Source organism: Stegostoma tigrinum, chromosome 37 (assembly GCF_030684315.1).
Source record: "Stegostoma tigrinum isolate sSteTig4 chromosome 37, sSteTig4.hap1, whole genome shotgun sequence".
In the NCBI taxonomy this organism is placed as follows: Eukaryota; Metazoa; Chordata; class Chondrichthyes; order Orectolobiformes; family Stegostomatidae; genus Stegostoma; species Stegostoma tigrinum.
The window spans coordinates 18,073,498-18,097,461 of NC_081390.1; the positions used below are offsets into that span (position 1 = coordinate 18,073,498).

Genomic DNA, 23,964 nt, shown 5'->3' on the forward strand with positions numbered 1-23,964 from the left:
CACATTCTCTGAACTAATATATGTAACAAATTAAAATGGATTATTCGTTTTACTGTTGGCTTTTATTCTTGTGTCCTTGTTTAGGTTATATTTACCATTTATCTTCAGAATTAAGGTGTTGCCCCACCCCCCAGACTTTCAATTCCATCTATTCCCTAAATGTAGAGGAATGGATGGGTTGGGCCAAAGGGCCTGTTTCAGTGCTGTATGGTTCTATGACAGGGAATGCATTCTGAATTAATGGGGAAAAAACTATTTCGCTTCCAATATGCAACAGTTCTCCTGTTAAAGTGATAATGAGCAGAGATATAAATCCCTAATATAGTTCCTTCAATTTTCCTACCAGATGGCTCTTACCATAAGGCCCCTCCCCTGCAGCCATTGCAAAAGAACCTAGCCATGCACTTAATTAGCTGACCAAATCCTTCCTATTATTCAGTGTGAAGCCTTACATTAAAAGAAAGGCTAATAAAACTGAAGCTGTAGATTCTGGAGGTGGCGATTTTGATTTCAGGCTCTTTCACACACAGGTCAGGCATCAGAACAAACTTCAAACGGACTGTTTTAAACTGATTTATTTTAAAATACCGAGGTGCCTTTTTATGCTTTGGGTGTTCTTCATGAGTAAACTCTTTCTCTTGTTTGCAACCTGACACTGGGGAATGCTCGGGGGCAACCTATTGAGCAACATTCCTCAACCCATTCTTTTGTCAGCTTGTTCCTTTTGTTTGTCACTCCCTCCATTATGCCACTCCTCTCGTTTCCTTTCCCCTCCTCCCTTTCCTGAAGACACTGGGCCCTCTTGCCTGAGTGGCTGTTCTTTATGGGGATTTCAGTCCTTCTAGTGAGCTTTGGCACAGCATTCTGACTGAGAATTGCTAATTGTCTACCGTAGGCTTGTAGTCTCCAAGAATTAAAGCTTGACGACCCAGTCAGTGATGCAACAGAAAGTTGCACAGGTGCTAAATGTTACTACTAGATAGGTCTCTGACAGAACACTATTCCAGGTGGGACTGGTTCATATATGTACACGACGCACGCGTGTTTTGTGTGCATGTTGGTCACACTTGTATTGTGTGTGGTGAGCAGGTCTCGGGAAGAAAGGCAAGGTGGGCTGGTTGGCAGTAGCGGCTCCTGTGAGAGAGCCTCTAGGAATATGACAGCCCTATTTTACTGGGCCAGTGGGGTTTGCATGACCTTATCGGTTTAACGATGACGAGTGGAGCAATTTATTTAAAATTGGGGCGGTGGTGGGGGTGGAGGGTGTGGTTTGCAGCACATTTTCCGCATGCGGTGTTGGTCGGTGTGATCCCATGTTGTACCTGCAGTGAATTCTTTGGTTTGGCACCTTCTGTGTGCAAGGGGATGGAGTTTGTTACCCTTTGCCTGCTCAGATGTAAATTTATAACATTGGTTTCCCTTAAGTGGACGCACTTGGATGGCTCAGTCTATTTGTTTTTCCACAATGTAAATGAATTTATGAGTCGATAATTAAAGAATGGAACACTGTGTCAGATTATTTTTTGTCAGGGATTTTATGGCTGAGAGACAGGTTGTAGCAGAGTAGTGACTCCAGCCAGCTGAGCAATCAGACAGTGTCCACTTTGTGAACCCCTTTCTCGCTCGCCAGGGAAGAGAATTGTAGAGTTTTTTTTTACTGCACACGCAGCTGGGATATTTTTCCCCTGGCTTTGTGGTCAGCTATGTCCCATCAGCCTGTCTACATTTCAACACTGCTTAGCTTGGGCGGTTTTTAAGTTTACTTGTGCACTCACTCTCACACTTTCAGCTGTCTGGCCTCCTGTGCCATCGACAGACACTAAGGAGCTCGGAAAGTTTGCTCCTGTTGGAAGATCTTCTGTACAGCATTCTCAATTGCAGGGGCCACTGGAGGAGAGTGGTCAGGAACAAAGAGACAGGATTTTATAAAGGGGGGTTTAAAACCACACTCTTAACTTTCAATGATCCCTGATCCGTGCAGATTAAGTCTGGCAATGTTCCAATTTTTCTCTCATCCACGTTGTGCGCTTGTGGAAAAGGCTCAGTTTGAATGCCAGTCTTTTCTTTGCATTGCTGTAGGTTTTTTTTAAATTCTGAGCCAGCATTTAGTGCCCATTGAGAAGATGGTAGTCTACTTGAACCACTGCAGTACGTGGGGTGCAGGTCACTCCCATATTGGGGAATGAGCTCCAGGATTAATGGGTGTTGGAGTGATCCACTTTAGCAGAACTGGGTTTAAGTGGAAGGTGTGATTGAGAATTCTGCCACATCATCCCACAGCACAAAAAGTGAAATGTCTTTGGAAGAGGCTGGCTAAGAAAAGGAATTCCTGGAATTTTCTGAAAATAATTCCATTTCAGTGAGTTAAATACTAAATAAAAACAGAAAGAACTGAGGATGCAGTATAAATCAGAAACCAAAACACAAGTTGCTGGAAAAGCTCTGGCAGCATCTGTGAAGAGAAATCAGAGTTCATGTTTCAGGTCGGGTGACCCTTTTGAGGAAGGGTCATTGCACCCAAAACATGAACTCTGAATTCTCTTCACAGATGCTGCCAGAGCTTTTCAAGCAACTTCTGTTTTTCTTTCCCCAATGCATTGAGTTTCTGTTCATTGCAGTCCAACTGGCTCTTTAATGGATCAGGAGGGAGGCACTCTCCTCTCTGAATCAGTTAATCTCTGCATCAAGTTGCATTCCCAGCACCATACTGAAGGAGTGCTTCATTGTCAAGGACACAGTCGTTTTAAACAGGAGCTCCATTTTCTCTCTGAACTTGCAGGAAAATATCTTTTGCCATTCTTAGAAGAACTGGGTAAGTTCTCCCAGTGTCCTGGCTCTTGTTGAACCCTCAGACAGCACTTTTAAACAGATGACCTGGTTGTTTGCTTGAGTATTCTTTGTGGCTGTGTGTAAGTTGGCAACCATGTTTCTGCATCTCAGCAGTGCCTTCGAAATGTATTTCAATAGCTTTGTCGCTCTTTAGAACTTCCTGGGCTTGTGGAAGGAGCTTTTTAAGAGTTTGTTCTTTCTTTCTAGCTGGAGTTACTTATTAGCTAGGAAGGAGAAAATTCTGAACAGTTTCAAAGTAGCTGTGTCCTATTGTTCACACAAGCCCATTGCCAGAAGTGGTCCCTGATGGTAATTGGGCAGGAGGTGGGGCTTTCATTTGAGTGCTCCCAAAGAAGTGGTTGCCATTAATTGTAGAAAGTAAATCTCCTCCTGACTCGCTAGAATCTCCCACTATCCACAAAATACAAGTCAGGAATGTGACGGAATACTTTCCCGGATGAGTGCAGCTCCAAAAGCACTCAGAAGCTTGACACCATCCAGGACCAAGTAGCCCACTTGATTGTTACCACATCCAAATGTATCTATTCCCTCCGCCACCAGCACTCGGTCTCAACAGTGTATACCATCCACAAGGTGCACTGTAGGGACTTACCAATGCTCCACAAACATTCTTTAAAAGCTGTGGCCTGTACCACCTGGAAGGGCAAGGAATGCAGATGCATAGCAAGTAATTTTCTCTCTCCCACGCCATCCCTCACAACTGACACACCATCCTGGATTGGAACTGTCTCAACTGTTGCACGGTCACTAGGTCAAAACCCCTGGAAAGCCCTCCCTAACGCCATTTGTGGATGTAGTTACAGCACATGGACTGCAGCGGTTCAAGGAGACAACTCGTCACCACCTTCTCCAGGGCAACTAGGGACAGGTAATAAATGCTGGCCCAGCCAACGATGCTTGTGCCCCACAAACGAATGGGGAGAGAAGTACTGACTCTGGCTGGCTCGTTTTGTTTTGGTGTTTCTGGTTGGAATCGGCTCAGTGCTATAACATTGTGTACTAATCTATTTTAATTATTCAAGGGAACACTGACAGGAAGATTGAGAATAAAAATGGGGATTGTGCGTGTGTGTGGTGTAGCTGGGAATCCACCAAGTTATTTGCTCATGTTGGCAGACTTTCATGTTTCTGATGATTTTATGACATTGGTTTCTACTGGAAGCTCTGGCTCAGGTGGTGATCACCTCAAACTTGGTTCTCAGCTGTGGCCGAGGTGGTGGGTGGGTGGGTGCGGTGATGGTGGTGGGGGCATTTAGAGATGGGGAAGGTGATGCCGTGTCACTGGCTCAGGAAGTATTGCGACTCCAGTTAATCCTTTTGTCTCCACTCCCATCCCATCCCAGACATAGAACTTAACTGGAAGGGGTCACAGTCTGAGGACAAGGGGTAGCCTTTCAGGACTGAGATGAGGAAGAATTTCTTGACTCAGTTGTGAACCTGTGGAATTCCATACCACAGAAAGCTGCTGTGGCCAATATGTTGTCTTCAAGAGGGAGCTGGAGGTGACCCCTTGCTGAAGGGAAATGGGGAGAAAGCGGGAGTGGGACTCTGAAATTGCCTGCTCAGCCATGATCATAATGAATGGTGGTGATGGTTTGAAGGGCTGAATGGCCTACTCCTGCACTTATTTTCCATGTAACTCCATTGTAGCCAGTGGCTGATGTATCTTACAGAATAATGCCAACAGCATGGGTTGGATTCCCAATCTGACTGCAATATACCAGGAAGCTACTTCCCATAGTGAGACCTAAAACAGAGACTGTTTCTATGTCTTCACTGATTAAATCTTCATCTTAAGCTTTTCCTGCTGCTCCAGTCTGACTGATATAACTTAATTTGCTCCAGTGTGTGTAATACAATAACCGAAATAATCATAGTGGATGGTCGCGGAGGGTTTAGATTCAGGCTGTGAAACTCCATCTGAATGCTTTGCTACCTTGGCAGGTGGTGAACCTCCCAACTTTATTTTTTGCTATTGATTCCTACCTGTCTTTAGCTCGTTATTAGTGCCAACAGGATCCTGGAAAATTACGCGACAAAGTGCCAGCAAATTGGCAAAAAAAAAGCTTACGTTTTCTTGGGAGCGACTCTTTCTTTTAAGGTTGCAGTTTTAGCAATGAAAGTTGCTTTAATAGAGCTGGAATTGAGACTGTTTTGGTGGATTTTCAGATGTTGAAAACAAATCTACAGTGCCCATGTTCAGCATTGCTTTATTTCACAGCAACCAGGAGGGAATATGGCAGGACATGACCACTATGATGTTATAGTGACTCCTATTGACAAAAGTCTTGGCATTGTCATAGAGCAGAGGGCTTACTGTACGTTGGACTTAGGCAGAAACTAGCCCCACCCAACCCTCATTCCATATTGTTTCAGAGATAGTAGGAACTGCAGATGCTGGAGAATCTGAAATAACAAGGTGTAGAGCTGGATGAACACAGCAGGCCCAGCAGCATCTCAGGAGCACAAAAGCTGACGATTCGGGCCTAGACCCTTCTTCAGAATGTCAGCCTTCCTGCTCCTCCGATGCTGCTTGGCCTGCTGTGTTCATCCAGCTCTATACACCTTGTTGTCTCCTCATTCCATATTGTTCGTTTTTCAGGTGTTCCTGTCCCTTTTTCCATCAAGATTTACTGACATGCCCTAAACGATTAAATTGGTCTCAGAGCCTGGTTCTCACTTCTAGAGACCCAGCTCAGGATATTTGCTGAGCGAAGCTGGAAATGTGGGATGGAGGCAGGTTCAAGCGACCATTTGGATGATTATTTGAGTGAAAGTAGTGTGCAAGGACTTGGGGAAAGAGCTGGAGACTGGCACTGGGTAATAAGCAGCAAGGGCATGAATAGCGCCCTCATGCACACTAAGAATTGTGTGATTCTGGGGTGAGGGGGGTTGGTCAGAGGATATTGGGGTGGGTAGATGTGCCATGGCTACTTGGGTGAGGTGTTTGACAGCAATGCCCATTTGATTCCACATTGTATCTCCTCTGGTTCTGAATGTCTGTGCCAAGTGATCTTCACAACAATTTGATTCTTCAGCCCTTTGAGAGATAAAGTGACAAAGCCCGAAGAGCCCCCAAAGTTAAGGGATACACAGTGACAGAAAATGGGCTTCAGCAGGGTGAGGGCTAACAGTAATTTAGAATTGTAGAATCCCTATAGTGTGAAAGCAGGCTATTTGGCCCATCAAGGAGACACTGACCCTCCAAAGAGCACCCCAACCAGACCCACGTCCCCCCACCATATCCCTATAACCTTGCATTTCTCATGGCTAGCCCATGCAGCCTGCACATCCCTGTACACAATGGGGCAATGTAGCATGTCCACTCCACCCTAGCCGGCACATCTTTGGACTGTGGGAGGAAACCGGAGCACCCAGAGGAAACCCTCGCAGACACAGGGAGAACGTGCAAACTCCGCACAGCGAGCCAGCTGCCCGAAGGTGGAATCAAACCCAGGTCCCCGGTTCTGTGAGGCAGCAGTGCTAACCAGTGAGCCAATTTGTCCATGATGGCACACGATGATATCTCGTTCTTTCTCTCTTTCACCCTCCCACTCTAATTACATTTTTGGCAAAGCCAGGCTGTCCTTCAGATCAGACACTGAAGCAAGAGTTTTGTCCAACACCGGATGTGGATGTTATAAGTTCCCAAGGCGCCAGCCAAACACAGGGCGCTCTCAATGTCCTGGCTAGTGTTTCTCTGACTATGAACTAAATGAAATGCTCATGGCTGTTTGTGGAATCTTGCTGTGTGCCAATGGTTTTCATGCTTACCCAGGTATGTACAAGGTGTGTCAGTGTGTGAGAAAGGCTTTGAGACATTGGAGACAGATGTTAAGGAGTGATATAAAGTACAGGTGAGCTTTTATTATAATTGTCATTGTTAATTACCCTAGTGAGCCATCAAAAGAGCCTCTGCTTATTCACTTTGACCTACTTACTGTTGCTGGCCAGTATATTTTTTGTTGTCTGTTGTTGCTATAAAAACTGAAATTTATTTTCGACTAGGCTCCACTTTGAGACTGCAAGAACTGCAGAATGCCGGAGTCAGAGTTGATACAGTGTGGAGCTGGAGAAATACAGCAGGCCAGGCAGCATCCGAGGAGCAGGAGAGTCAGGCCGGGACCCTTCAGAGACTTTTCTGCTCCCCTGATGCTGCCTGACCTGCTGTATTCCTCCAGCAGCCTGCACTTTGTCCATTCTCCCCTGTGTGATGCTACCTAAAGTGTCAATGTGTGGATTAGGGATCAGAATAAAGGGGAAAAGGTCTCAATATCATTCTCCTTGTGGTTTGGTAAATATGAACAACCTGTACCTACTGTGAACAGGTGTTTAGACAAACCAGGTTTCCTGGAGGACTCCCAGCATTCGATCCCCAAAGGCGTTCTTTCTAATTCTATGTTGTTGCATTTCAAAATGGTCTATGCCCAGGTCTCCCAGGCTGCCATGAGTACTCAGAAAGCTCCCTGTTCAGGTCTGAATATGTGTTGCCACTGCAATAACAAAGGGTTAAAGCAGAAACAACATTACTGTAGATGGAATGGACTCATTGTCTTGGATTCTCACAAACCAAAGAGTGTCGTTGGTTCTTTTAACAAAGTGTGGGGCTGGATGAACACAGCAGGCCAAGCAGCATCTTAGGAGCACAAAAGCTGATGTTTTGGGCCTAGATCCTTCAGCAATAAAGGGGGATGGGGAGAGGATTCTGAAATAAATAGGGAGAGAGGAGGAGACGGACCAAGGATGGATAGAGGAGAAGATAGGTGGAGAGGAGAGTATTGTTGGGGACGTAGGGAGCGGATAGGCCAGTCAGGTGCTGAGGAAGGAGATGTGGCTGTGGTACCTGGTTTGCTTCAGGACATAGTTGAGCAGCTCCAAGGCCGAAGAGATGACAAGAGAGTTGCCGTGGGAGAGAGATCCTCCCCCCCCCTTTTTCTGATGATGGGTCTAGGCCTGAAACGTCAGCTTTTGTGCTCCTAAGATGCTGCTTGGCCTGCTGTGTTGATCCAGCCCCACACTTTGTTATCTCGGACTCTCCAGCATCTGCAGTTCCCATTATCTTTGGTTCTTTTCACTGGTTTAGGAGAAGTAGGAGAGTTGTGGGTGTAAAGAGACTTCCTAGTGGTGTTCGGTTCGTTTTTCAGAGACCCTTATGGACTTGATGCAAGAGCAAGACACTGACCCGGTTACAAAAACACAATCCTTTATTATTAAGCAAATACAAGCTGCGGAGGATCGCTGTACACAACCTGGCACAGAGTGCTGAGTATCATGAGTGATTCTCCCCGAACAGGGGACAGTCCCTGCTTTTATACCCTTGGAATTGGCGGATTCGTAAAACAGTTACTACATCTGAAACATCACGAGTATGTGGTCACGCTGCTATAACGAGAACAAGGATACACCTTTGATCGTCACGATGTGTGAGATAACGACAGGATGCGATATCAAGTGGTGACAACTGTCTGGCTTGATCAAAGGTCACTGACCTGGCCATTTCAGCAGAAACAGGGGTGGGCGGCAGTGTGGGGGTAGAGCCATTAAGACTACAGAGCTTAATGCTTTTTGTGTTGACAGATGTTTCACACCCAATCCTATTCGGGCAGGAAGTTGAGACAGTGTCCACATACCCCTGTATGAGGAAAGAAGGAGCATAAAAATTCATGGGATGTTAACATCTCAGTGGAACAGGAGACTACGTGGTTCCTGGTTATCGGTGAGCCTCCAGAGGAGAGGTAATTGTACACACATGCACACGCACACACACAAACAATTGGTGAAATGTTGGTGTTCAAAGCATAAGCAGAGTGTAAATGTCAGTTTGGTACTTAGAACGAAGTGTCCCTTACCTGAGGTAATAGAGAGATGAGTTTATACAGTGACGCGGCAACTTATTTTCACGTGTAGTAGCAACTTGAATTGATGTGTTTGTGGGATGTGGATGTTGGTGGATGAGCCAGCATTTCTTACCCATCCCTATTTGCCATTGAGAGGGAGGTGGTGAGCTGCTGCAATCCTCCTTAATTTACGGTTCCCCCCGTTGATTGGAGGCGGGGGGGGGGGGGGGCAGTGCTGGCTGCATACCAGGAGAACTGCTCAAATTGAAATACTGTGGTGTAATGGGATTTCTTGGTGAAGAGATCAATTGAAGCCTTGAGGTGATGCCTCATCTAAATGTCAGCGTGCCCTCTGCCTAAACGACTTGCTGAAATACGTCAAGAAATGGAGTCAAACTCTGTCATCACATTTTAATTATTCTGCACAGGGTTGGTAAACTGTGATTCTATGGCCTCTATAAATCTCTCATGTCTGTGACTAAAGATACTGAAGATTTGATGGCCAGAGAGATCGGATTATGCTCGTACTGAGTCTTTAGTCAGTGCAGTCACCCTTCTTGTTTAGTTGCTCAGGGTTTAATTGAAACTAAAACTCCAGTTATTACCTTTCTAGTGCCAACCTTTACAGCACTGGGAACTATCCTGAAGTGCAATGCTAAACAACTTGCATGCAATCTCTAAGGGATACAATCATCTCTATTTGCATGCCCTCCATCAGTGAAGTAGCCACTTGTTCTGTAATATGTACTTATTTCAAGACATTATTTAAATAAGGTAGAATCGCTTACTAGTTGTACAGCTGTTTGTTTTATTCATCCATGGGATGTTGGTGTCACTTATTGCCCATCACATAGTTGCCCTGGAAAAGGTGGAGTTGAACTGTCTTGAACTCACCAGTCCATTTGGTGTAGATACACCCACAGTACTGGTTTACTGTGGCTCTGGAACGGTTAATCCTGAGGCCGGCATTAAGCTTCACCCAATGCAACAGGATGGGAGACAATAAGGACTGCAGATGCTGGAAGCCAGAGTCTGTAGGTGTGAGGCTGCAAAAGCACAGCAGGTCAGACAGCATCCGAGGAGCAGGTAAGCCATTATTTCTGGGTGAAGCCCTGCGTCAGGACTGAGGAGGGGGAGGGGAGCCCAGAAATAAAAAGAGGGAGGGGTTTGGGGCTGGCAGCACGTGGATGCAGGCAGGTGTTTATTGTGATTGGCCCGTGGGAAGGATAGAACAGATAGGTGCGGAGGAAGATAGACAGGTCAGGTCGTCAGGAAGGGAGGCTTGGATGTGGGATAAGGCTGGGGTGGAGTCAATGTTAAGGCCATTGGGCTGTAAGCTCCCAGGTGAAATAGCAGGTGTTGTTCCTCCAGTTTATGTTTAGCCTCACTCTGACATCAGAGGAGGCCAAGGAAGAACATGTCATCAAGAGAGTTGGAGGGGAATTAAAATGGATCGCAACCAGAATGTCACGTTGGTTATTCAGTGAAGAGCACAGATGCTCTGTGACCTGGTCCCCAAGTCTGTGTTTAGTTTCGCCGATATAGAGGAGACCACATCAGGAGCAACAGTAGATCAGGTTGGATGAAGTGCAGGTGAATCTCTGCCGGATCTGGAAGGATTGCTTGGGGCCTTTGAATAGACGTGAGGGGGGAGGTGTTGGGACAGGTGTTGCACCTCTTGTAGTTGCAGGGAGAGGTATTGGGTGGGGAGTGTGGAGCTAACGAGAGAATCGCAGAGTGAACGGTCCCTGCGGAAAGCAGACCAGAGGGGAGGGAAATATCTTTTTGGTGGTGGGGTCTGATTGTAGGTGGTGGAAATGTTGGAGGATAATGTGTTGTATTCAGAGGTTGATGGGATGGTATGTGAGGACAGATGGGACACTATCCTTATTGTTATTGCGGTTGGGGGTTTGCAGGCAGAAGTGCGGAAAATGGAAGAAATGCTGTTGAGGGGAGCCTTAATGAGAGGAGGAGAAATTACAGTCCCTAAAGGGGGAGGATATTTGGAATGTCCTGGAGTGAAACGGCTCATCCTGAGAGCAGATGCGGTGGAGGTGGAGGAATTGGGAGTTTGGGGATAGCATTTTTGCAGAAGGGTGGTTGAGAGGAGGAGTAGTCAAGGTAGTTGTGAGTCAGCTTCTGGAGATGGAGACAGAGGGAGGTGTCAGAAATGGTCCAGGTGAATCTGAGGGCGGGGTGGAACGTGTTGGTGAAGTTGATGAACTGCTCGAGCTCCTTACGGGGAGCCTGAGGCTGCACCAATGCGGTCATCAATATTGCAGAGGAAGAGGTGGGGGATAGTCCTGGTGTCATTGCGGAAGAGCGACTGTTCCTCAAACCCTACAGAGGCAGGCATACCTCAGGCCCATGCAGGTGCCCTTGGCCAGCCCTTTGGTTTGTAGGAAGTGGGAGGAGTCGAAGGAGAAAGTGTTGAGTATGAATATGTTCAGCCAAGCGAATGAGTGGAGCAGTGGAGGACTGGATCGGATGCCTTTTTAAGCTAATGGAATGGGAGACCAGCTCTGGATCTGGAAGGAGACAGACCTACCATCAATATCTCCTCGAATGTTTTACTAACAATGTCTTATCGTACTAATGTATTTTGTGCCTGATTGTCATCAACCAATGAGCTGCATCTTGTTTAAGACGAGAGCTGTTCTCCTGAGGCTCCCTGGTGTATTTCTTCTCTATTGTCTATTGCACCAGACCAAGTGGGCCCTTTCGATTCCAACCTAAATCAGGGATGGCAGCAGTCGGTCTATCTTATGGTGACCAAGATTCAGATAGTTCAAATAACATAATGGCCAGTGATGGGGATCCATCGTATGAGACAAACCTCCCCCCCCCCCCCCCACTCTCTTTCTCGCTCACTCGTTCTCTTTTTCTCCCTCTCCCTGTCTCTCCCTCTCCCTGTCTCCCCCTCCCCCTCTCCCCCTCCCTCTCCCTCCCTCCCCCGTCTCCCTCTCCCTCCCCCTGTCTCTCCCTCTCCCTCCCCCTGTCTCTCCCTCTCCCTCCCCCTGTCTCTCCCTCTCCCTCCCCCTGTCTCTCCCTCTCCCTCCCCCTGTCTCTCCCTCTCCCTCCCCCTGTCTCTCCCTCTCCCTCCCCCTGTCTCTCCCTCTCCCTCCCCCTGTCTCTCCCTCTCCCTCCCCCTGTCTCTGTCTCTCCCTCTCCCTCTCCCTGTCTCTCCCTCTCCCTGTCTCTCCCTCTCCCTGTCTCTCCCTCTCCCTGTCTCTCCCTCTCCCTCTCCCTGTCTCTCCCTCTCCCTCTCCCTGTCTCTCCCTCTCCCTGTCTCTCCCTCTCCCTCTCCCTGTCTCTCCCTCTCCCTCTCCCTGTCTCTCCCTCTCCCTCTCCCTGTCTCTCCCTCTCCCTCTCCCTGTCTCTCTTCCCCCCCGCCTCCTATTCGGTCCTCACTAATGTTACCCACGGTTGGTTTAAACCCTGAAACCATCCCACTGTGCTTGGTGCTAATTTTTATACATGGGTTGATGTGCATCAGGGAAGGATCCATTCTTAATTCAGAATATTGTCTCAGTCAGCATTTCCACTGCAGTCCACGGTACACCCCCTAAAAGTGGAGCTTTGCATGTCATTGACTCTACCTGCAGTCCAGCTTTGAAATCTTTTCAGAGGACACTTCTCCTTTTTAAGTGAACATAACACTGCATGATCCTCTGGCACGTGATCTGTTTTTCTATGTTGACTGCGTTGTGTTGTATTACTAGTGACCAATCCTCGACATTGGCAAACTGCTTCTAAAAACAAGTCTGTCCTATAATAACTCTGGCAAACTTACTTTGACACTGTTGCAACACACTACGCTGAGAGGAAAGCTGTTTTCAATAGTGCTTTCTTATTTTCTCTCTCTCTCTCTCTCACACACACTCACTCTCACACTCACTCTCATGGGGTCAGTACAAATCTGCTAACCTGTTACAGGAACCCCAGAGGTACGTGGTAAGTATTAACCTGTGATTCGCTTAGAGTTGTAACTTTTGCTGTAGTGCTGAAAAGCAGCTTCTGCATTTCACTGCCAGCAGATGTTTACAGAAGTTCTGTGTTTCAAATTGCTCCTGCAACTGCATGGACTGCAGAGTAGTCAATTGTAAAATGGATTCACTTTGACAAGAAATGCTTGCAATGTGGAGGGGACCCTTGGGATTTTGACGGGAGACCCAACGAAGCCAAGAACCACAAGCCACTGCCTCAACAACGCTGACTTGGCTGCGTTGGTAGAATGCCCCACCACTGTGCTAGAGAGGGTTTTGATTTTAAGCCCCACTCCAGGAGTTGGCATAAATTGGGCTGGGCTTCTGTTGCATTCCTGGGTGTGCTGCTGGAGGCATCATCGTGCGGGTGGCATGTCAAAAGGTGAAGAATTCTACATAAGCATTCGAAGAAAGGATGAGCAGCCTGGTTGAGCCAAGTGCTGGCATTGGGTGCCATCTGGGTGCAAATTGGCGCTTTGATTTACCTACAGGATATCAAACGTAAAGCATGTTAGCAAGAGGTGTTAAAGGAATGTTTCTCCCAGCTTTGGAAACCAACTTGCCTCTTAAATTTCCCTAGAAGATCCTATGCCCCACCCCATGACTGGAGATTGCCCATGTAAAGAAGTCTCACTGTAATTTCACCACTTTCCAGTGGTGGCACAATAGAGTCAGATTTTCAATGTCACAACAACAAGATGCATTTATATGTCAAGACCCTAATGTAGTAAAACGTCCAAAACCCCCTTCAGGAGTGTCTTTTTTTAAAAAATGATGCAAGAAGTAGGTTTCAAGGAATATCTGAGGAAGGGGGGGGGAGAGAGAGAGAGAGAGAGAGAGAGGGGTGGAGGAAGAAAGTTGCAGAGTTTGGGCCTATGGTAATCGAAGGTACTGCCCTCTACGGGTGGGATGTTGAAAATGGAGAGTTGTGACGCCCAACAGGCCTTAAACTGGATGAGTTCAAAAATCTTGGTAGCTTGAAGAGCTGGAGAAGTTGTAGTGATAGGAAAGGGTGAAGCTCTGGAGAGATTTGAGAATAAAGGTGTGAAAATGAAAATTAAGGAGTTGCCAGAATGGGAGCCATTGTAGGTCTGGAAGCACAGAGATAATTTGGGAGGGCAGCTAAGTCAGTTTAAATTAGGACATGGCATATCGATAAGATAAATATTGAAGGGTGGAAGATCCTAAGCCCATGATTTCCCAAAACTTATTCACCACATTCTGGAGAGTGTAATTTTCCTCTGGTTACACGATAGCGAGCAAAGAAAAAGATACTGCTAAATTGTTGACAGTGAAGAAGGATATCTGAGTACAATGGGACAGTGATCAGATGGGCAGTGGGCTGAAGAGTGGCAGATGGAGTTTAATTTTGATAAATGTGAGCTTTTGTATTTTGGTAGGGCAAACCAGGGCAGGACTTGTACATTTAATGGTAGTGCTCTGGGTGGCATGGGGGCTTAGTGGTTAGCACTGCTCCCTACAGTGCCAGGGACCTGGGTTCGATCCCATCGTTGGGCAACTATGTGCGTGGAGTTTGTATGTTCTCCTTGTGTCTGTGTGGGTTTCCTTCCACAGTCCAAAGATGTGCAAGTTAGATGGATTGGCCGTGCTGAATTGCCTCCATAGTCTAGGGTTGTGTAGGTTAGATGTATTAGCAGGGTTACAGGAATGGGTCTGGGAGGGATGCTTTTTGGAGGAGTCGGTGTGGACTTGTTGGGCCAGATGGCCAGTCTATGCTAGGGACTTCATGATTCAAAGCGATCTAGGGGTGCAAGTTCATAGTTCCTTTAAAAGTGGAGTTGCAAGTAGATGACAAAGTGGTGAAGATGATATTTGGCATGCTTGCCCTCATTGGTCAGAACATTGAATGTGGGAGTTGGGGCGTCATGTTGCAGCTGTACAGAACATTGGTGAGACTACTTATAGAATACAGCGTACAATTCAGGTCACCTTTCTATATGAAAGATGTCATTAAACTCAAGTATGTTCAGAAAATGTTTGCAAAGATATTGCTGGGACTGGAGGATTTGAGTTATAGGATGATGCTGAGCAGGCTGGGGCTTTTATCCCTGGAGTGTCAGAGACTGAAAGGTAACCTTATAGAGGTTTATAAAATCATGAGGTGCATGGACAGGCTGAATAGCCAAGGTCTTTCTTTTAGAGTGGGTGAGTCCGAAACAAGAGAGCACAAGTCTAAGGTGAGAGACGGGCGACTTCTTCATGTCGAAGATGCATGTATTAGAAGGTGTTGCCAGAGGAGGTGGTGGAGGCTGGTACAAAGATAACATTTAAAAGCCGCCTGGATGGATACATGAATAGGACGGGTTTAAAGGGATATGGCCCAAATGCTGGCAAATGGGACTCGGTCAGATTGGGGTGTGAGCACGGATGAGTTGGATTGATGGGTCTGTTTCCATGCTGTATGACTCTGTGTTACTGAAAGCCATACATAACATGAGAGCAAAAAGCAGTCTGACACATGAGTGGGGAGCGCCGCATTGTCTCTGAGGTGCCAGTTTTCAGTTACAGTATTGAGTTCAGGGTCCCTCTGCCACCCAGGTGGATGTATGAGATCCGCAGCTTAATGTCAAACAAGCTAGGGCCAGGGATATTTCCACTGCATTTTTAAATTAATACTTCTTGCTCGATAAACCTAAAATCACATTATCTGGTCATACTCTATCATGAAAAGTTATACATTTTTATTTAATAGAAACAAAAAACTTGTATTTTGCAACATATTCCCAAACTTTGGCTATTAACCATACTAGGAAGTGCAATGTTGGACTGTCAGAAATGCGCCAGCCAATCTGGGCACAGCAAGATCTCACAATGAGATAATAACCAGATCATCTGTTCTTTTCCAATGGTGTTGGTTAAGGGATGGCTGTGGAATATTTTCTACTGCACGTATTCTGCAATGTTATGAATTACAGCATTTTAAAAGGCATCTGGATGGGTGCATGAATAGGAAGGGTTTACGGGGTTGGGGCCAAATGGGATTAGATTAATTTAGGATATCGGGGGGGGGGGGTGGCGGCATGGATGAGTTGGACCGAAGATCTGATTCCATGTTGTTCACCACTGTGACTTGTGGAGCAGGTGGGATTTGAACCTGGGCCTCCATGTTTAGAGGTAGAGTCACTACCCCTGCAGCACATGAGCCAAAGTGAGATTAAGTGGCACCAGTCTACTATGTGAGACTCCCTTTCTTTAAATCAACATTAGTTAAAATGGAAGTGTATTGTTCCCATTTAAATAGCTGTAATTATTTCAGCCTAATCATTAGTGACGGCCCTGGTTTGCTCCACGTTTTAATAGGTTTGAATGTGACCCTCTTGTCGAGTGAGCAGCTGTAGATCTCTGTGTCCCTGTAGCACGTACCTCCGGGTGACTGAAGCTGTGTCAGTGACTGCAGACACAGTTACTGGTGGATGATCCATTCCCCATCAGGTCTCTTTCTTTGTTGCTTTGCCGTCCTGTAGCAGTTCCTAAGCCAGCTCGGATTGTCGGCTGGAGAAATTAGCTCTGCTTTGTCCACAATGTCTGTCTGTCTTCCTCTGCCTCCAAACACACCACCCCCCACCCCGCCTCCTCCATTCCTCACATCCCAGGGGTTACTGAGCACACTCCAGTACTCTAACAATGATCCCAGGCAATCAGCAAAGTGCTTGACCGCAGCTGAACTCAATGTTGTCTCTCTCCTGGACATGGATGTGAGAGTCTGTGATATATATATATAACAGTAACTTTAACTTTTAACAGATGACTACATCCCTAGGCATTTCATATATCTGTATAATTTATTTCTAGGTGTCGTTATATAAATGACAGACAGCCAGCATGTTGAGAATACCTTTATATTTCTACCCGTTTATTTTCTTTCCTTCTTGTATTGCTTCAATTTTTTCACCCTTTTATGGCTTCTCACTTTTTTTTTCTATCCCACGTAAACCCTTCTCCCGCTCTCTCTGCTCTTTCACTCCCTCCCATATATACACCGTACCTCCGTTCTGGCTCACACACACACACACACTCACTCTCTCTCTCTCTCACACACACACACACACACACACAGAGACACACGTACACGTGTACGCACACACACGTCCCCCACCCCCCCAATTAGGCACACACTTCCTCCTCTTTCTCCCTGTCGGTCTGTGTGTCACACACACACTTTGCTCCTCTCTCACTCATTTTCCTTCTCACTTTGTTTCTATCTCTCCCAGTCCTCATCTCTCTCACGCTCACGCACACACTCTCTCTCTCAGTCTCTCGTTCTCCCTCCCCCACCCACTTCACTCACACCAACAACCCCTTATCCATATACACTAGGTCTCTGGAGCTTTTCAGGTATGGGCTCTTGGCACGCCTGGTATCTAGTCTTACCAGTTGGCCACAATTGTAACAAGTGTGTGTGACTGGTTTGGGCTAAGGGTATATGATGTCGGGTGGTGATGGTGTGTGGGTGACGGGTCCAGGCTGTGCGCACTCTCTTTGTTGGGAGTTCAGGGCCCCAGCTATAAACGGCCCGAACAATCACATCAGGTACAGATGTCTGCGAGAGGAGAAAAATAGTCTGTTCATGTTCTAAAAACAGAATGAGCACTCGCTACCTGGAGTATTGCAAAGCAGAGAGCCTGGGATTTACTGGCACCGAACTGACACCTGCTCCATTGCTATTGTTACACGTAAAATACCTAATCAAATACACTGAGAAGGAGAATAGTGTTTTATGTAAATAATACCCGCCTGATCCTTGGGGCAGCAGTTAGCTTCGAAATATCCCAGTCGGTTGCTGCATTACCCTGGCAGATTTGCATTGATCGAGGAATTTATTTGATGGATTGTGGAGGATGTTGGAGAAGAGGCAGGATTCACAGTTGTCTCTGGTAGCCGCTACCTGCTGTGATTCTCTGGCCAGGCTCTCCTGACAAAGGAACTGGATACCAGCCTTCACAATTGGAGCCAGCTCCGCAGCCTGCCTGTTGTATGCGCCCTGGCAGCGATCAGACCCTCGGTAATTCCACACCTCCCCCCCCCCCACCCACCCCTGCCAATCTTGTCCCAATGACAGAGATCGTGAGGGGGGGGGGGCGGTGGTGTAGTGAAATGGTGGCAGCTGATAAATGTGCTGTTCTGCAGGAGCCTTGCTGAGCAGCCTCAGTGTAATTTGTGACAGCTGCCCAGAATGATTTGCAGCCAAGTCTAAGCCTTTTTTTTCAACATCAAGAAAAAACATGAAGTACTTCTTTGGCCGTACAACATGTTATTTAAAGAGGTGGTGTGTGTTCTACCTTCGCCTTGTTTTTCAATTATCCTTCAGACTTCTGTCCAATAATCCTGGTTGACACACACCAGCTGTCATGGAAAGGTGCATTTTGTTTTGTTCCCTTTTCTGCAGTTAATCATGTTCGCTGACCCAGCAATCTGTGTGGAGAGCTGGGAAGTTCTCAGCTTGGCATGAGAGGACGGTGCTAGCTAGTGGACAGTGTTCTGTTGAGCACCAGTCTTTTTCGCCCACTGGCCTGGGGCACAGTGCACCCACCTCAGCTACTGAAGCAGTTTTTTTTCCTGCAGGATTAAGGGACACAGTTGCACAAGGGAGGTGTAAAAATTTTCGCCGCAGACTGTTCATTTATATAAAACAAAAGCGTTCCCCTTTTTCTCCTCCTCAACCTATCCCCTGTAAGGGCAGTGCTGACTGGCTGATATCCTTCATGTGAGCAGGAATACTCCAGATTACTTCCAAACCATATGTGTAGAATTTTTAGAATATTACAGCACAAAAACAGGCCATTCAGCCTTCTCCTGCTTTCCTTCATTAAACTCCATCAGCATTATCTACAATTCCTTCCTCCTGCCTGTTCTGACCAGCTTCCCCATTAATCTACCTGCTGTTCACCTCCCAGCACAAACAGCTTCCATATTCTGACCAGCCTCTGCAAAGAGATGTTTCCTCCTGAAACTGCCTTCACGTATTAGTTACACTGGATCCTGGTTTTGGAGTTATCAATCTTCTACTGAATTTATCATATTGAATAATTTGCCAAGTTGCCTGTTTTGTTGGAGTTGTAGAGCAGGGGCCCCATCTCCTCAGCAGTTCTTGACCGTTGTGCCTTTCTATTTCTCGTCCATCTCCACTTTACATTTCGTACAGTGTACTTGTGGCTTACTTGGCAATGGGGCGACCCATGTACAGTGCTCCCAAATGTCATCAGGTGGCAGTTCCTCACGCTTCATTGTAAGGCTGTTTTTGGAATGAAGATGTTACAACTGACATTGTTTTCCGACTCCATACTTTCCAGGAAAGGATCGCTGAAGATCAAATGGAGAGGGAGGGACCCATGTTTGACACTTTTTTTTCTTGTATATCTCTCACTGTGTTGAGGATATGGCGAATTTGAATGGACGTCTTCGATGGGGCCGAGTTGGGCTAACTCAAAGCAATGCACAGACCACTGCCTGCTCAAAGTGTTTTGCCTCATTTCTCCTGTTTCTATAAATGGGGTGAGTTTGTGCATTGAAGTTCTTGATTGTTTTGATCAGTCCGTATGATTTTGACAGAGCAGTCCAGTGCTTTAGAGAATTAACAGCTGTGGAAAGGGATGTCAAGGAGCTGTTTTATCTACATCTCTCTTTTTTTTTTATTAACCCCTCCCCATTCTTCCCACCCACCTTATGATCTTTGACTCCTTCAAGGTACTTTTGCTTCAAAGGAACCTGATCCCTCTAGCCTAATGTAATTCAAAATGGCCGACTATGTTCATTCTCAGTTGTTCTTCGATGAGGCATTTTTGAGGAAGCAAGGATGGGGTCAGAGCTGATGAATGAGCACCAGTTGTTCAACAGCCAGATCTAGACCCAACCTAGGGATCTTGCCTTTTTTTTCATTCATTTGATGACCTGGGGTCGCAATGATTATTTCTAGTGCACCATGTACAAGAAGAAGACGCCTTATTTAAATTGCAATTCACAGCAATTCAGCCTTGAGGAGATGAGGTGAATTCAATGAAGAAGGGCACTGTACTACTTCTACACTTCCATTCCCAGTTTATCACACTGTACTCCTTCTACACTTAACATTACCAGTTTATTACACTGCTCCGTCAAGCTTCTTTTCAAACAATTACTCGCGTTTCTCACCCGAATCTGAAACACCAGCAGTGTGTGATGAAGTTTGAGATAATGTTTAACTGCTGCTCCTTAATAAAAAAAATTTTGCTGAATCCTTGAAGCCATTAACTGCTTCCTTCCCATTGTTCAACTCCCTTTGAGGTGTATTTTTGATTAGCTGATGAGAGTGGGCTTTGCTTACATAGGGCAATGTGGGTGTGTTGGTGGGGTGGGGTGCGGTTCTCTGCTGCTAGAAGGGGTTGGCCAGACTGTTGTTCTTTTTGAGCTGCTGGATTCCACAGCTGACCCTTGCTATCCAAAATTCACGGAAAAGGACAATTTTGCACAAATGTTGAAAGGTTCTGTGACTGTGGGAGTTTAAGGATATTCCACTGGAACAGGCTCTGGCATCAGTGTAGCATCATGGTGCTACTGAGTCAGAGTGTTTTGGTGGTACAAGCCTAGGATTGGAATGCATAATCTCGGGTGACACAACAGTGCGGTGTTGAGGAAGATGTTTCCATGTAGCAAAAGGTCAAAGGTTCCATTGCAGTTTTGCAAAGAATTGCAGGAAATTGTATGTATTTCGAAGAATCAACAACATTCATCAATTTGCTGTCACAAATTGATAACACATCTTCCCATGCAGGAGTAGCAATAGATGAGGGGGAAAATTAGCTCCTTGGTTCTGAAATGCGAGGCGCCCTGACGATACACAGTAATGGGTGTCCACGGACCAGGAAATGGCAGGATTGCTTCCTGGTCTGAACTGAGCTAGAAAACAGACTAACTAGAATTGACCTGCATTCTCTAGAGAAAGGCCAGGAGAAGATCAGTGTTCCCACACTAGTTTACTTGTTGGTGCACTGGCTGGAATGAGTTTACATTTGGCATCTGTGGTAGTGCCCCACTTGTGAATCTGAAGGCTCTGTGTTCAATCCACTCTAGGATTTGAACACAAGATCTGGCCTAATGCTGTATCGCACTGCCAAGGGATACTGTCAACAGTGCCATCCCTCAAACAGAGTCTAAACTGAGTATCCATCTTCCTCCTCTGGACTGAACAGCAGTGGAGTTATCGTCATCATCTGAAAACTATTTACCGCCAACCAACAGGCACAGTCATTCTAGTTATTGTCTCATTGCTGTTTGTGGGAATCAGTTTTCTGCACATTAACTGTCACAGGCTTCCTATTTCGTGTCTCAGCAGTATCTACACTTTTTATCAAAAAATATTTCATCATCCGTGTACTATTTGTGAAGTCACAGTATAAATGCACGTTTTTGTTCTGTAGAGTCTGAGTGCAAACTAAACTATTACAAGCTGTAATAACTGAACCCCACAGTCGAATAGTCCCAAACTATAAGGAGCCATATACTTGAGCAAGAGACTAAAGAATCAGTTGCATCATTAGAAGCAGATGAGAGTGAGAGCTTTCAGCTGTGGGTTGAAAATGAACTTGGTGACTGGGTGTGAATGGGGCTCAAGATGCTCGAAAATTCCCTTCCCAGATTTCTCCACGCCGTAATCTTCCCTCCCTCTTTAAAAAATGCTCCTTAAAACCCAGAACTTAGTATCACCTTATATGCCTCAGCACAGTGTTTCCTTTCAGTAATTACTTCCCTGATGTCTTTCAGAAAGTTTTGTGAGGTTAAAAGCACTACATAAATGCAGCTTAAGTGTACTTGCTCTTTAACTTGGTAGGGCAATAGATTTAAAATTATCTGTGACCTCTGGCTGACACCGTTTCTAAGCTCAGGCCTGTATATGCTACTTGCCCTCCCAATGGGGACCCTTTAGTGCTGTTTGAACCTGTTCCATTCTAGGTTCAGTCCCCTTCCAGCAAACTTGAATTGGGAGGTAGTGGTTGGTGAGCTTGAGGATAGAGTAGCAATTTCACACTGTCGTTACTGCTTTTCTTAATATGCAAAGATTCCCTTTTTTTTATCAGGAGCTTAGCAACAATGAATCCGACATTATCCACTTAGCAACAGTCCTCACTGCAGACTGCCTCTCCAAACTTGCTTGGCGTGGTTATTTTAAGCACACATTTGCAATATTACATCAGTGGTTAATGTTGTATTGCACAAACTGCAGTATGGATTTTAACTGCACTTTACATGACCTAATTCCCTTCAGATTTCTCTCTTCTTTCCATCTATTAGTCACTGTTTGACTTAGATTGTTGGCTGTAATGAAGTCCTAGGCAGGTTCAAATAGAATCTTCCCCTTTCTCCTTTTTTGAAAAACACGCAGACAGCGTGCCAGAGTTCAGTGGATGTTGGGGAAGATGTCGCTGACCCGTGAATGTTATCCTTCTGCAGTGCTGTTCAATCTTCAGGTCCCTCTGAGTTGCAACTGGTACCAAGGTCTGGGGTCCTGACTGTGACAGGAACCGATCTGAGCAGTCAATAACATTAAAAACCGTGGATGCTGTAAATCAGGAATGCGAACAGAAGCTGCTGGAGAAGCCCGGCAGGCCTGACAACATCGGTGAAGATTTAAAAAAAAATCAGAGTTAACGTTTCGGATCTGGTGAACCTTCCTCCAAACTGTTTGTCTGTCCCTGATATGCCAACACGTAGAGGCTCTGGAACCAGCTAACACATTTCTGCGTTGAAGCACCCACTGAGTCCTCGAACAGGCTGGTTTGTTGACGAGACTTGGGGTGAGGTGGGGGCACAGTAATGCATGAATGTGGTGTTATTGAGATTCTGTTCCCCTGCGCTGTTTAATCATCTGATCTGGAGGTTAATAGTTTTTTTTATAGGTGAGGGTATTAATCGAGAGTGATAGTTACTGGTCACATGGGAGGTTCTGAGATGATCAGCTCATAGAATCCCTACAGTGCAGAAGCAGGCCATTTGGCTCATCAGGTTCACACCGTCCCTGTGAACAGCATCCCGCTCAGAACTACCCTCCTTCTCTATTTCTGTAACACCGCATTTCCGTTGGCCCAATCCACCTAAACTATATCTTTGGAGTGTGGGAGGAAACGAGAGCACCTGGAGGGAACCCACAGGGAGGGATACATGCAAACTTCACGCAGACTCTATCATCAGAGGGTGGAATTGAACCTGGGCCCCTGGGGCTGTGAGGCCACTATGTTAACCACCTGAGCCGGCATACCGAGATGACATCAAAGAATCTGTGAAGAGGTCGCACAGCTCCGTTGCTTGCTGGGGGACCCTAATTTGAGACGAACCAGAACGGGGTGGTGGCTTATTCAGAAAGGCACCAAACAGATGGAGAACACACTGGGGTAATATAGAGAGGTTGAAGGGGACTGCACAAAGTTTCAAAACAACCCAACTACCCATGCAAACCTTGGGACGGATGCTGCAGATAGGGCAACGATCCTACCAAATTATTTCAGAACACGGGAGACTGAAGAGGCAGAGAGGAAGACGAAACAGTGTACATATTAACCACATTCCGATGCACTAACCTTCACCATCTGTTAACTGTAGGCTTCTTTGCTCAGTGAGATATTCTTCTTTGGATGCATTCCTCACTCATAAATGTAAGACTCTCGGAGACTGAATATTACAAAGGGGCCATGCAGCCTGAGTTTATTTAGGCTGCTTCTAGTGTAGTGTGGTACAGCACAGGAAGAAGCCATTCAGACCATCCTGTCTATACCAGCCCTTTTGCATGTGCTTTCTCTGCGCTCGTTTACCCTGCACTTACCTCGTGGCTGAACCAACTCCTCCAAGTGTTCGTTTTTCTTTTGGGAAAGCCCCGGTTAAAAATCTGCTTCCACAGCTCTGAGAGAACACACATTTCCAGATTACACATCAGTTTATTCCATCTGAGATCCAATTGCATCCACCTCTCCAGCCCCTTCTCCGATATCGTGATGTAATTTTTGTGTCTGCAGCTGTCGGCTCGCTGGGGAAATGTGTTCTCAATTCACTCCAGGTGTCTGGTAGACCCTGCCTGTCCAACAACATCAATTCCACACCTGGTGGCATCAGAGCTGCTTCTCCAAGCCAGCTCCCCGGTGTGTGTTTGTGTCTAAGTCACGTTTAGACAACAGGTTGCCATCGGGAAGATGTGGCAGTGATTTCAGACCATTTGGTCTGTAGAGAGAACAGTGCGAGGCTCCCACACATGCGAAATGGGCCAGTGCTGGGGAGACCCCAGGGCACTGGCTCTCTTAAAGGTGCAT

The 23,964-nt window shown here is 46.3% G+C and overlaps 1 protein-coding gene across 19 annotated transcripts in view; it reads left to right on the top strand.

Annotated features, from left to right (window-relative positions):
* zmiz1a (zinc finger, MIZ-type containing 1a) overlaps positions 1 to 23,964 on the top strand; it is a 467,693-nt gene that overhangs the window by 83,259 nt on the left and 360,470 nt on the right. For 3 of the 19 annotated variants that reach the window (XM_059640366.1, XM_059640365.1, XM_059640367.1), the window contains one exon: positions 8,428 to 8,585. The exons of the other annotated variants lie outside the window; for them this stretch is intronic. The gene's annotated coding sequence lies outside the window, so the exon portion shown is untranslated. The remainder of the gene's footprint in view (positions 1 to 8,427; positions 8,586 to 23,964) is intronic. 19 annotated transcript variants of the gene reach the window in all.